At 33.1% G+C, this 14,136-nt stretch overlaps 1 protein-coding gene across 1 annotated transcript in view; it reads right to left on the bottom strand.

The window, feature by feature from the left end:
- The window catches only part of LOC130296968 (zinc finger protein OZF-like), a 71,703-nt gene that overhangs the window by 56,155 nt on the left and 1,412 nt on the right, over nt 1-14,136 (bottom strand). The window lies entirely within an intron of this gene.

A 14,136-nucleotide genomic window follows, 5' to 3' on the forward strand; every position in this document is an offset into this window, starting at 1 on the left:
TATACATGTATTATAGTATATACATGTATTATAGTATTATAGTATATACATGTATTATAGTATTATAGTATATACATGTATTATAGTATTATAGTATATACATGTATTATAGGATTATAGTATATACATGTATTATAGGATTATAGTATATACATGTATTATAGTATATACATGTATTATAGGATTATAGTATATACATGTATTATAGTATTATAGTATATACATGTATTATAGCATTATAGTATATACATGTATTATAGTATTATAGTATATACATGTATTATAGTATTATAGTATATACATGTATTATAGTATTATAGTATATACATGTATTATAGTATTATAGTATATACATGTATTATAGTATTATAGTATATATACAAGTATTATAGTATTATAGTATATACATGTATTATAGTATTATAGTATATACATGTATTATAGTATATACATGTATTATAGTATTATAGTATATACATGTATTATAGTGTATATATCAGAGGACGGTGACTGTAGGTGTCTATGTGGATAAGAAGATGTATGGACACCGACAATAACAGGACAAAATACACTAAATGTCTGTATTATAGTATATACATGTATTATAGTATTATAGTATATACATGTATTATAGTATTATAGTGTATACATGTATTATAGTATTATAGTATATACATGTATTATAGTATTATAGTATATACATGTATTATAGTATTATAGCATATACATGTATTATAGTATTATAGTGTATACATGTATTATAGTATTATAGTATATACATGTATTATAGTATTATAGTATATACATGTATTATAGTATTATAGTATATACATGTATTATGTATTATAGTATTATAGTATATACATGTATTATAGTATTATAGTATATACATGTATTATAGTATTATAGCATATACGTGTATTATAGTATTATAGTATATACATGTATTATAGTGTATATATCAGAGGACGGTGACTGTAGGTGTCTATGTGGATAAGAAGATGTATGGACACCGACAATAACAGGACAAAATACACTAAATGTCTGTATTATAGTATATACATGTATTATAGTATTATAGTGTATACATGTATTATAGTATTATAGTATATACATGTATTATAGTATTATAGTATATACATGTATTATAGTATTATAGTGTATACATGTATTATAGTATTATAGTATATACATGTATTATAGTATTATAGTGTATACATGTATTATAGTATTATAGCATATACATGTATTATAGTATATACATGTATTATAGTATTATAGTATATACATGTATTATAGTATTATAGTATATACATGTATTATAGTATTATAGTATATACATGTATTATAGTATTATAGTATATACATGTATTATAGTGTATATGTCAGAGGACGGTGACTGTAGGTGTCTATGTGGATAAGAAGATGTATGGACACCGACAATAACAGGACAAAATACACTAAATGTCTGTATTATAGTATATACATGTATTATAGTATTATAGTATATACATGTATTATAGTATTATAGTATATACATGTATTATAGTATTATAGTATATACATGTATTATAGTATTATAGTATATACATGTATTATAGTATTATAGTATATACATGTATTATAGTATTATAGTATATACATGTATTATAGTATATACATGTATTATAGTATTATAGTATATACATGTATTATAGTATTATAGTATATACATGTATTATAGTATTATAGTATATACATGTATTATAGTATTATAGTATATACATGTATTATAGTATATACATGTATTATAGTATTATAGTATATACATGTATTATAGTATTATAGTATATACATGTATTATAGTATTATAGTATATACATGTATTATAGTATATACATGTATTATAGTATTATAGTATATACATGTATTATAGTATTATAGTATATACATGTATTATAGTATTATAGCATATACATGTATTATAGTATTATAGTATATACATGTATTATAGTATTATAGTGTATACATGTATTATAGTATATACATGTATTATAGTATATACATGTATTATAGCATTATAGTATATACATGTATTATAGTATTATAGTATATACATGTATTATAGTATTATAGTATATACATGTATTATAGTATTATAGTATATACATGTATTATAGTATTATAGTATATACATGTATTATAGTATTATAGTATATACATGTATTATAGTATTATAGTATATACATGTATTATAGTATTATAGTGTATACATGTATTATAGTATATACATGTATTATAGTATATACATGTATTATAGTATTATAGTATATACATGTATTATAGTATTATAGTATATACATGTATTATAGTATTATAGTATATACATGTATTATAGTGTATATGTCAGAGGACGGTGACTGTAGGTGTCTATGTGGATAAGAAGATGTATGGACACCGACAATAACAGGACAAAATACACTAAATGTCTGTATTATAGTATATACATGTATTATAGTATTATAGTGTATACATGTATTATAGTATTATAGTATATACATGTATTATAGTATTATAGTATATACATGTATTATAGTATATACATGTATTATAGTATTATAGTATATACATGTATTATAGTATTATAGTATATACATGTATTATAGTATTATAGTATATACGTGTATTATAGTATTATAGTATATACATGTATTATAGTGTTATAGTATATACATGTATTATAGTATATACATGTATTATAGTATTATAGTATATACATGTATTATAGTATTATAGTATATACATGTATTATAGTATTATAGTATATACATGTATTATAGTATTATAGTATATACGTGTATTATAGTATATACATGTATTATAGTATTATAGCATATACATGTATTATAGTATTATAGTATATACATGTATTATAGTATTATAGTATATACATGTATTATAGTATTATAGTATATACGTGTATTATAGTATTATAGTATATACATGTATTATAGTGTTATAGTATATACATGTATTATAGTATTATAGTATATACATGTATTATAGTATTATAGTATATACATGTATTATAGTATTATAGTATATACATGTATTATAGTATTATAGCATATACATGTATTATAGTGTTATAGTATATACATGTATTATAGTATTACAGTATATACATGTATTATAGTATTATAGTATATACATGTATTATAGTGTATATGTCAGAGGACGGTGACTGTAGGTGTCTATGTGGATAAGAAGATGTATGGACACCGACAATAACAGGACAAAATACACTAAATGTCTGTATTATAGTATATACATGTATTATAGTATTATAGTATATACATGTATTATAGTATTATAGTATATACATGTATTATAGTATATACATGTATTATAGTATTATAGTATATACATGTATTATAGTATTATAGTATATACATGTATTATAGTATATACATGTATTATAGTATTATAGTATATACATGTATTATAGTATTATAGTATATACATGTATTATAGTATTATAGTATATACATGTATTATAGTATTATAGCATATACATGTATTATAGTATTATAGCATATACATGTAGTATAGTATTATAGTATATACATGTATTATAGTATTATAGTATATAAATGTATTATAGTATTATAGTATATACAGGTATTATAGTATATACATGTATTATAGTATTATAGTATATACATGTATTATAGTATATACATGTATTATAGTATATATATCAGAGGACGGTGACTGTAGGTGTCTATGTGGATAAGAAGATGTATGGACACCGACAATAACAGGACAAAATACACTAAATGTCTGTATTATAGTATATACATGTATTATAGTGTTATAGCATATACATGTATTATAGTATTATAGCATATACATGTAGTATAGTATTATAGTATATACATGTATTATAGTATTATAGTATATACATGTATTATAGTATATACATGTATTATAGTATTATAGTATATACATGTATTATAGTATTATAGTATATACATGTATTATAGTATATACCGGTACATGTATTATAGTATTATAGTATATACATGTATTATAGTATTATAGTATATACATGTATTATAGTATTATAGTATATACATGTATTATAGTGTATATGTCAGAGGACGGTGACTGTAGGTGTCTATGTGGATAAGAAGATGTATGGACACCGACAATAACAGGACAAAATACTCTAAATGTCTGTATTATAGTATATACATGTATTATAGTATTATAGTATATACATGTATTATAGTATTATAGTATATACATGTATTATAGTATTATAGTATATACATGTATTATAGTGTTATAGCATATACATGTGTTATAGTATTATAGTATATACATGTATTATAGTATTATAGTATATACATGTATTATAGTATTATAGTATATACATGTATTATAGTATTATAGTATATACATGTATTATAGTATTATAGTATATACATGTATTATAGTATATACATGTATTATAGTATTATAGTATATACATGTATTATAGTATATACATGTATTATAGTATATACATGTATTATAGTATTATAGTATATACATGTATTATAGTATTATAGTATATACATGTATTATAGTATTATAGTATATACATGTATTATAGTATTATAGTATATACATGTATTATAGTATTATAGTATATACATGTATTATAGTATTATAGTATATACATGTATTATAGTGTATATGTCAGAGGACGGTGACTGTAGGTGTCTATGTGGATAAGAAGATGTATGGACACCGACAATAACAGGACAAAATACTCTAAATGTCTGTATTATAGTATATACATGTATTATAGTATTATAGTATATACATGTATTATAGTATTATAGTATATACATGTATTATAGTATTATAGTATATACATGTATTATAGTGTTATAGCATATACATGTGTTATAGTATTATAGTATATACATGTATTATAGTATTATAGTATATACATGTATTATAGTATTATAGTATATACATGTATTATAGTATTATAGTATATACATGTATTATAGTATTATAGTATATACATGTATTATAGTATATACATGTATTATAGTATTATAGTATATACATGTATTATAGTATATACATGTATTATAGTATATACATGTATTATAGTATTATAGTATATACATGTATTATAGTATTATAGTATATACATGTATTATAGTATTATAGTATATACATGTATTATAGTATTATAGTATATACATGTATTATAGTATTATAGTATATACATGTATTATAGTATTATAGTATATACATGTATTATAGTGTATATGTCAGAGGACGGTGACTGTAGGTGTCTATGTGGATAAGAAGATGTATGGACACCGACAATAACAGGACAAAATACACTAAATGTCTGTATTATAGTATATACATGTATTATAGTATTATAGTATATACATGTATTATAGTATTATAGTATATACATGTATTATAGTATTATAGTATATACATGTATTATAGTATTATAGCATATACATGTATTATAGTATTATAGTATTATCGTATATACATGTATTATAGTATTATAGTATATACATGTATTATAGTATATACATGTATTATAGTATTATAGTATATACATGTATTATAGTGTATATGTCAGATGACGGTGACTGTAGGTGTCTATGTGGATAAGAAGATGTATGGACACCGACAATAACAGGACAAAATACACTAAATGTCTGTATTATAGTATATACATGTATTATAGTATTATAGTATATACAGGTATTATAGTATTATAGTATATACATTTATTAAAGTATTATAGTATATACATGTATTATAGTATTATAGTATATACATGTATTATAGTATTATAGTATATACATGTATTATAGTATTATAGAATATACATGTATTATAGTATTATAGTATATACATGTATTATAGTATTATAGCATATACATGTATAATAGTATTATAGTATATACATGTATTATAGTATATACATGTATTATAGTATTATAGTATATACATGTATTATAGTATTATAGTATATACATGTATTATAGTGTATACATGTATTATAGTATTATAGTATATACATGTATTATACTATTATAGTATATACATGTATTATAGTATTATAGCATATACATGTATTATAGTATTATAGTATATACATGTATTATAGTATATACATGTATTATAGTATTATAGTATATACCTGTATTATAGTATTATAGTATATACATGTATTATAGTATATACATGTATTATAGTATTATAGTATATACATGTATTATAGTATTATAGTATATACATGTTGTCACGATGCCGGCTGGCAGGAGGTGGATCCTCTGTGCCAGAGAGGGATTGGCGTGGACCGTGCTAGTGGACCGGTTCTAAGTCACTACTGGTATTCACCAGAGCCCGCCGCAAAGCGGGATGGTCTTGCTGCGGCGGTAGTGACCAGGTCGTATCCACTAGCAACGGCTCAACCTCTCTGACTGCTGAAGATAGGCGCGGTACAAGGGAGTAGACAGAAGCAAGGTCGGACGTAGCAGAAGGTCGGGGCAGGCAGCAAGGATCGTAGTCAGGGGCAACGGCAGGAGGTCTGGAACACAGGCTAGGAACACACAAGGGAACGCTTTCACTGGCACAATGGCAACAAGATCCGGCGAGGGAGTGCAGGGGAAGTGAGGTATACATAGGGAGTGCACAGGTGAACACACTGATTAGAACCACTGCGCCAATCAGCGGCGCAGTGGCCCTTTAAATCGCAGAGACCCGGCGCGCGCGCGCCCTAGGGAGCGGGGCCGCGCGCGCCGGGACAGGACCGACGGAGAGCGAGTCAGGTACGGGAGCCGGGGTGCGCATCGCGAGCGGGCGCCACCCGCATCGCGAATCGCATCCCGGCTGGAGGCGGTATCGCAGCGCACCCGGTCAGTGGATCTGACCGGGGCGCTGCGGGAGCGAGAGTGTAGCGAGCGCTCCGGGGAGGAGCGGGGACCCGGAGCGCTTGGCGTAACAGTACCCCCCCCCTTGGGTCTCCCCCTCTTCTTGGAGCCTGAGAACCTGAGGACCAGATTTTTATCTAGGATATTGTCCTCAGGTTCCCAGGATCTCTCTTCAGGACCACAGCCCTCCCAGTCAACCAAAAAGAAGGTTTTTCCTCTGACCTTTTTGGAGGCCAGTATCTCCTTTACAGGAAAGATGTCTGAAGAACCGGAGACAGGAGTGGGAGAGATAAGTTTAGGAGAGAAACGGTTGATGATGAGTGGTTTAAGAAGAGAAACGTGAAAGGCATTAGGAATACAAAGAGAAGGAGGGAGAAGAAGTTTATAAGAGACAGGATTAATCTGGCACAAAATTTTGAAAGGACCAAGATAGCGTGGTCCCAATTTGTAGCTGGGAACACGGAAGCGGACATATTTAGCGGAGAGCCATACCTTGTCTCCGGGAGAAAAAATGGGGGGAGCTCTTCTTTTCTTATCAGCAAACTTCTTCATGCGTGATGAAGCCTGTAAGAGAGAATTTTGGGTCTCTTTCCATATGGTGGAAAGATCACGAGTTATTTCATCCACAGCGGGTACACCAGAGGGCAAGGGAGTAGGGAGGGGGGGAAGAGGGTGACGGCCGTACACCACGAAAAATGGGGATTTGGAAGAAGATTCAGAAACTCTGAAGTTATACGAGAATTCGGCCCATGGTAGAAGATCTGCCCAGTCATCCTGGCGGGAGGAAACAAAATGCCGTAAATAATCACCCAGGACCTGGTTAATTCTTTCTACTTGCCCATTGGATTGAGGATGATAAGCAGAAGAAAAGTTTAATTTAATCTTGAGTTGTTTACAGAGAGCCCTCCAGAATTTAGACACGAATTGGACGCCTCTATCCGAGACGATCTGCGTGGGCAACCCGTGAAGACGAAAAATGTGTACAAAAAATTGTTTTGCCAACTGAGGCGCAGAAGGAAGACCAGGAAGAGGGATGAAATGTGCCATCTTGGAGAATCGATCAACGACCACCCAAACAACAGTGTTGCCACGGGATGAGGGTAAGTCTGTAATAAAGTCCATACCAATCAGAGACCAAGGCTGTTCGGGAACAGGCAGAGGATGAAGAAGACCAGCGGGCTTCTGGCGGGGAGTCTTATCCCGGGCACAGACAGTGCAGGCTCGCACAAAATCCACAACATCCGTCTCCAGAGTCGGCCACCAATAGAAACGAGAGATGAGTTGCACGGATTTCTTGATGCCCGCATGACCTGCGAGATGGGAGGAGTGACCCCATTTGAGGATTCCGAGGCGTTGGCGTGGAGAGATGAAGGTCTTCCCTGGAGGAGTTTGCCTGATGGAGGCTGGAGAAGTGGAGATCAGGCAGTCAGGAGGAATGATGTGTTGCGGAGAGAGCTCTACTTCCGAGGCATCCGAGGAACGAGAGAGAGCATCGGCCCTAATGTTCTTATCGGCAGGCCGAAAGTGAATTTCAAAATTAAATCGGGCAAAGAACAGAGACCACCTGGCCTGGCGAGGATTCAGCCGTTGGGCAGACTGGAGATAGGAGAGGTTCTTGTGATCGGTGTAAATAATAACTGGAAATCTTGATCCCTCCAGCAGATGCCTCCATTCCTCAAGTGCTAATTTAATGGCTAGTAGCTCTCGATCCCCGATGGAGTAGTTCCTCTCCGCCGGAGAGAAGGTCCTAGAAAAAAAACCACAAGTAACAGCATGCCCGGAAGAATTTTTTTGTAGAAGGACCGCTCCAGCTCCTACTGAGGAGGCATCAACCTCCAATAGGAAGGGTTTAGATGGGTCAGGTCTGGAGAGCACGGGAGCTGAAGAAAAGGCAGACTTGAGCTGTTTAAAGGCGTCTTCCGCTTGAGGAGGCCATGACTTAGGATTGGCATTCTTTTTGGTTAAAGCCACGATAGGAGCCACAATGGTGGAAAAATGTGGAATAAATTGTCTGTAATAATTGGCGAACCCCAAAAAACGTTGGATAGCACGGAGTCCGGAGGGGCGTGGCCAATCTAAGACGGCAGAGAGTTTGTCTGGATCCATTTGTAGTCCCTGGCCAGAGACCAAGTATCCTAGGAAAGGAAGAGATTGACATTCAAACAGACATTTCTCCATTTTGGCATAAAGTTGATTGTCACGAAGTCTCTGAAGAACCATGCGGACATGCTGGCGGTGTTCTTCTAGGTTGGCAGAAAAAATCAGGATATCGTCCAGATACACAACAACACAGGAATATAAGAGATCACGAAAAATTTCATTAACAAAGTCTTGGAAGACGGCAGGGGCGTTGCACAGGCCAAAGGGCATGACCAGATACTCAAAGTGTCCATCTCTAGTGTTAAATGCCGTTTTCCATTCATCCCCCTCTCTGATGCGGATGAGATTATAAGCACCTCTTAAGTCCAGTTTGGTAAAGATGTGGGCACCTTGGAGGCGATCAAAGAGTTCAGAGATGAGAGGTAGAGGGTAGCGGTTCTTTACCGTGATTTTATTAAGACCGCGGTAGTCAATGCAAGGACGTAGGGAGCCATCTTTTTTGGACACAAAGAAAAATCCGGCTCCGGCAGGAGAGGAGGATTTGCCGATAAAGCCCTTTTTTAAATTTTCCTGGATGTACTCAGACATAGCAAGAGTCTCTGGGGCAGAGAGAGGATAAATTCTGCCCCGGGGTGGAGTAGTGCCCGGGAGGAGGTCAATAGGACAGTCATAAGGCCTGTGAGGAGGTAGAGTCTCAGCTTGTTTTTTGCAAAAAACATCCGCAAAGTCCATATAGGCCTTAGGGAGACCGGTTACAGGGGGAACCACAGGGTCACGGCAAGGAGTACTGGTAACCGGTTTAAGGCAGTCCTTGAAACAAGAGGGACCCCAACTCTTGATCTCCCCTGTGGACCAATCCAGGGTTGGGGAATGGTGTTGAAGCCAGGGTAGTCCAAGGAGAATTTCGGAAGTGCAATTGGAGAGGACCAAAAACTCAATTTTTTCGTGGTGAGGTCCGATGCACATTAGGAGGGGTTCCGTGCGGTAACGCACGGCACAGTCCAATCTTTCATTGTTAACGCAATTGATGTAGAGAGGTCTGGCGAGACTGGTCACTGGGATGTTGAACCTGTTGATGAGAGAGGCCAAAATAAAGTTTCCTGCAGATCCGGAGTCCAAGAAGGCCTTAGTGGAGAAGAAGAAGGTAGAGGCAGATATCCGCACAGGCACAGTAAGACGTGGAGAAGCAGAGTTGACATCAAGGACTGTTTCACCTTTGTGCGGAGTCAGCGTACGTCTTTCCAGGCGGGGAGGACGGATAGGACAATCCTTCAGGAAGTGTTCGGTACCGGCACAGTACAGGCAGAGATTCTCCATGCGGCGTCGTGTCCTCTCTTGAGGTGTCAGGCGAGACCGGTCAACTTGCATAGCCTCCACGGCGGGAGGCACAGGAACGGATTGCAGAGGACCAGAGGAGAGAGGGGCCGGGGAGAAAAAACGCCTCGTGCGAACAAAGTCCATATCCTGGCGGAGCTCCTGACGCCTTTCGGAAAAACGCATGTCAATGCGAGTGGCTAGATGAATGAGTTCATGTAGGTTAGCAGGAATTTCTCGTGCGGCCAGAACATCTTTAATGTTGCTGGATAGGCCTTTTTTAAAGGTCGCGCAGAGGGCCTCATTATTCCAGGAAAGTTCTGAAGCAAGAGTACGGAATTGCACGGCGTACTCGCCAACAGAAGAATTACCCTGGACCAGGTTCAGCAGGGCAGTCTCAGCAGAAGAGGCTCGGGCAGGTTCCTCAAAGACACTTCGAATTTCCGAGAAGAAGGAGTGTACAGAGGCAGTGACGGGGTCATTGTGGTCCCAGAGCGGTGTGGCCCATGACAGAGCTTTTCCAGACAGAAGGCTGACTACGAAAGCCACCTTAGACCTTTCAGTAGGAAACTGGTCCGACATCATCTCCAAGTGCAGGGAACATTGTGAAAGAAAGCCACGGCAAAACTTAGAGTCCCCATCAAATTTATCCGGCAAGGATAGTCGTAGGCCTGAGGCGGCCACTCGCTGCGGAGGAGGTGCAGGAGCTGGCGGAGGAGATGATTGTTGAAGCTGTGGTAGTAGCTGCTGTAGCATCACGGTCAGTTGAGACAGCTGGTGGCCTTGTTGCGCTATCTGTTGTGACTGCTGGGCGACCACCGTGGTGAGGTCGGCGACAACTGGCAGAGGAACTTCAGCGGGATCCATGGCCGGATCTACTGTCACGATGCCGGCTGGCAGGAGGTGGATCCTCTGTGCCAGAGAGGGATTGGCGTGGACCGTGCTAGTGGACCGGTTCTAAGCTGCTACTGGTATTCACCAGAGCCCGCCGCAAAGCGGGATGGTCTTGCTGCGGCGGTAGTGACCAGGTCGTATCCACTAGCAACGGCTCAACCTCTCTGACTGCTGAAGATAGGCGCGGTACAAGGGAGTAGACAGAAGCAAGGTCGGACGTAGCAGAAGGTCGGGGCAGGCAGCAAGGATCGTAGTCAGGGGCAACGGCAGGAGGTCTGGAACACAGGCTAGGAACACACAAGGGAACGCTTTCACTGGCACAATGGCAACAAGATCCGGCGAGGGAGTGCAGGGGAAGTGAGGTATACATAGGGAGTGCACAGGTGAACACACTGATTAGAACCACTGCGCCAATCAGCGGCGCAGTGGCCCTTTAAATCGCAGAGACCCGGCGCGCGCGCGCCCTAGGGAGTGGGGCCGCGCGCGCCGGGACAGGACCGACGGAGAGCGAGTCAGGTACGGGAGCCGGGGTGCGCATCGCGAGCGGGCGCCACCCGCATCGCGAATCGCATCCCGGCTGGAGGCGGTATCGCAGCGCACCCGGTCAGTGGATCTGACCGGGGCGCTGCGGGAGCGAGAGTGTAGCGAGCGCTCCGGGGAGGAGCGGGGACCCGGAGCGCTCGGCGTGACACATGTATTATAGTATTATAGTATATACATGTATTATAGTATTATAGTATATACCTGTATTATAGTATTATAGTATATACATGTATTATAGTATTATAGTGTATACATGTATTATAGTATATACATGTATTATAGTATTATAGTATATACAAGTATTATAGTATATACATGTATTATAGTATTATAGTATATACAAGTATTATAGTATTATAGTATATACATGTATTATAGTATTATAGTATATACATGTATTATAGTATTATAGCATATACATGTATTATAGTATTATAGTATATACATGTATTATAGTATTATAGCATATACATGTATTATAGTATTATAGTATATACATGTATTATAGTATTATAGTATATACATGTATTATAGTATATACATGTATTATAGTATTATAGTATATACATGTATTATAGTATTATAGTATATACATGTATTATAGTATTATAGGATATACATGTATTATAGTATATACATGTATTATAGTATTATAGTATATACATGTATTATAGTATTATAGTATATACATGTATTATAGTATTATAGGATATACATGTATTATAGTATTATAGGATATACATGTATTATAGTATTATAGTATATACATGTATTATAGTATTATAGTATATACATGTATTATAGTGTATATGTCAGAGGACGGTGACTGTAGGTGTCTATGTGGATAAGAAGATGTATGGACACCGACAATAACAGGACAAAATACACTAAATGTCTGTATTATAGTATATACATGTATTATAGTATTATAGTATATACATGTATTATAGTATTATAGTATATACATGTATTATAGTATTATAGTATATACATGTATTATAGTATTATAGCATATACATGTATTATAGTATTATAGGATATACATGTATTATAGTATTATAGGATATACATGTATTATAGTATATACATGTATTATAGTATTATAGTATATACATGTATTATAGTATATACATGTATTATAGTATTATAGTATATACATGTATTATAGTATTATAGTATATACATGTATTATAGTGTATATGTCAGAGGACGGGGACTGTAGGTGTCTATGTGGATAAGAAGATGTATGGACACCGACAATAACAGGACAAAATACACTAAATGTCTGTATTATAGTATATACATGTATTATAGTATATACATGTATTATAGTATATACATGTATTATAGTATTATAGCATATACATGTATTATAGTATTATAGTATATACATGTATTATAGTATTATAGTATATACATGTATTATAGTATTATAGCATATACATGTATTATAGTATTATAGTATATACATGTATTATAGTATTATAGTATATACATGTATTATAGTATTATAGTATATACATGTATTATAGTATTATAGTATATACATGTATTATAGTATTATAGTATTTACATGTATTATAGTATTATAGTATTTACATGTATTATTGTATTATAGTATATACATGTATTATTGTATTATAGTATATACATGTATTATAGTATTATAGCATATACATGTATTATAGTATTATAGTATATACATGTATTATAGTATTATAGTATATACATGTATTATAGTATTATAGTATATACATGTATTATAGTATTATAGTATATACATGTATTATAGTATTATAGTATATACATGTATTATAGTACTATAGTATATACATGTATTATTGTATTATAGTATATACATGTATTATAGTATTATAGTATATACATGTATTATAGTATTATAGTATATACATGTATTATAGTATATACATGTATTATAGTATTATAGTATATACATGTATTATAGTATTATAGTATTTACATGTATTATAGTATAGTATATACATGTATTATAGTATTATAGTATTTACATGTATTATAGTATTATAGTATATACATGTCTTATAGTATTATAGTATATACATGTCTTATAGTATTATAGTATATACATGTATTATAGTATATACATGTATTATAGTATTATAGTATATGCATGTATTATAGTATTATAGTATATACATGTATTATAGTATTATAGTATATACATGTATTATAGTATTATAGTATATACATGTATTATAGTATTATAGTATATACACGTATTATAGTATATACATGTATTATAGCATTATAGTATATGCATGTATTATAGTATTATAGTATATACATGTATTATAGT

Source organism: Hyla sarda, chromosome 1 (genome assembly GCF_029499605.1).
Source record: "Hyla sarda isolate aHylSar1 chromosome 1, aHylSar1.hap1, whole genome shotgun sequence".
Taxonomy (NCBI): domain Eukaryota; kingdom Metazoa; phylum Chordata; class Amphibia; order Anura; family Hylidae; genus Hyla; species Hyla sarda.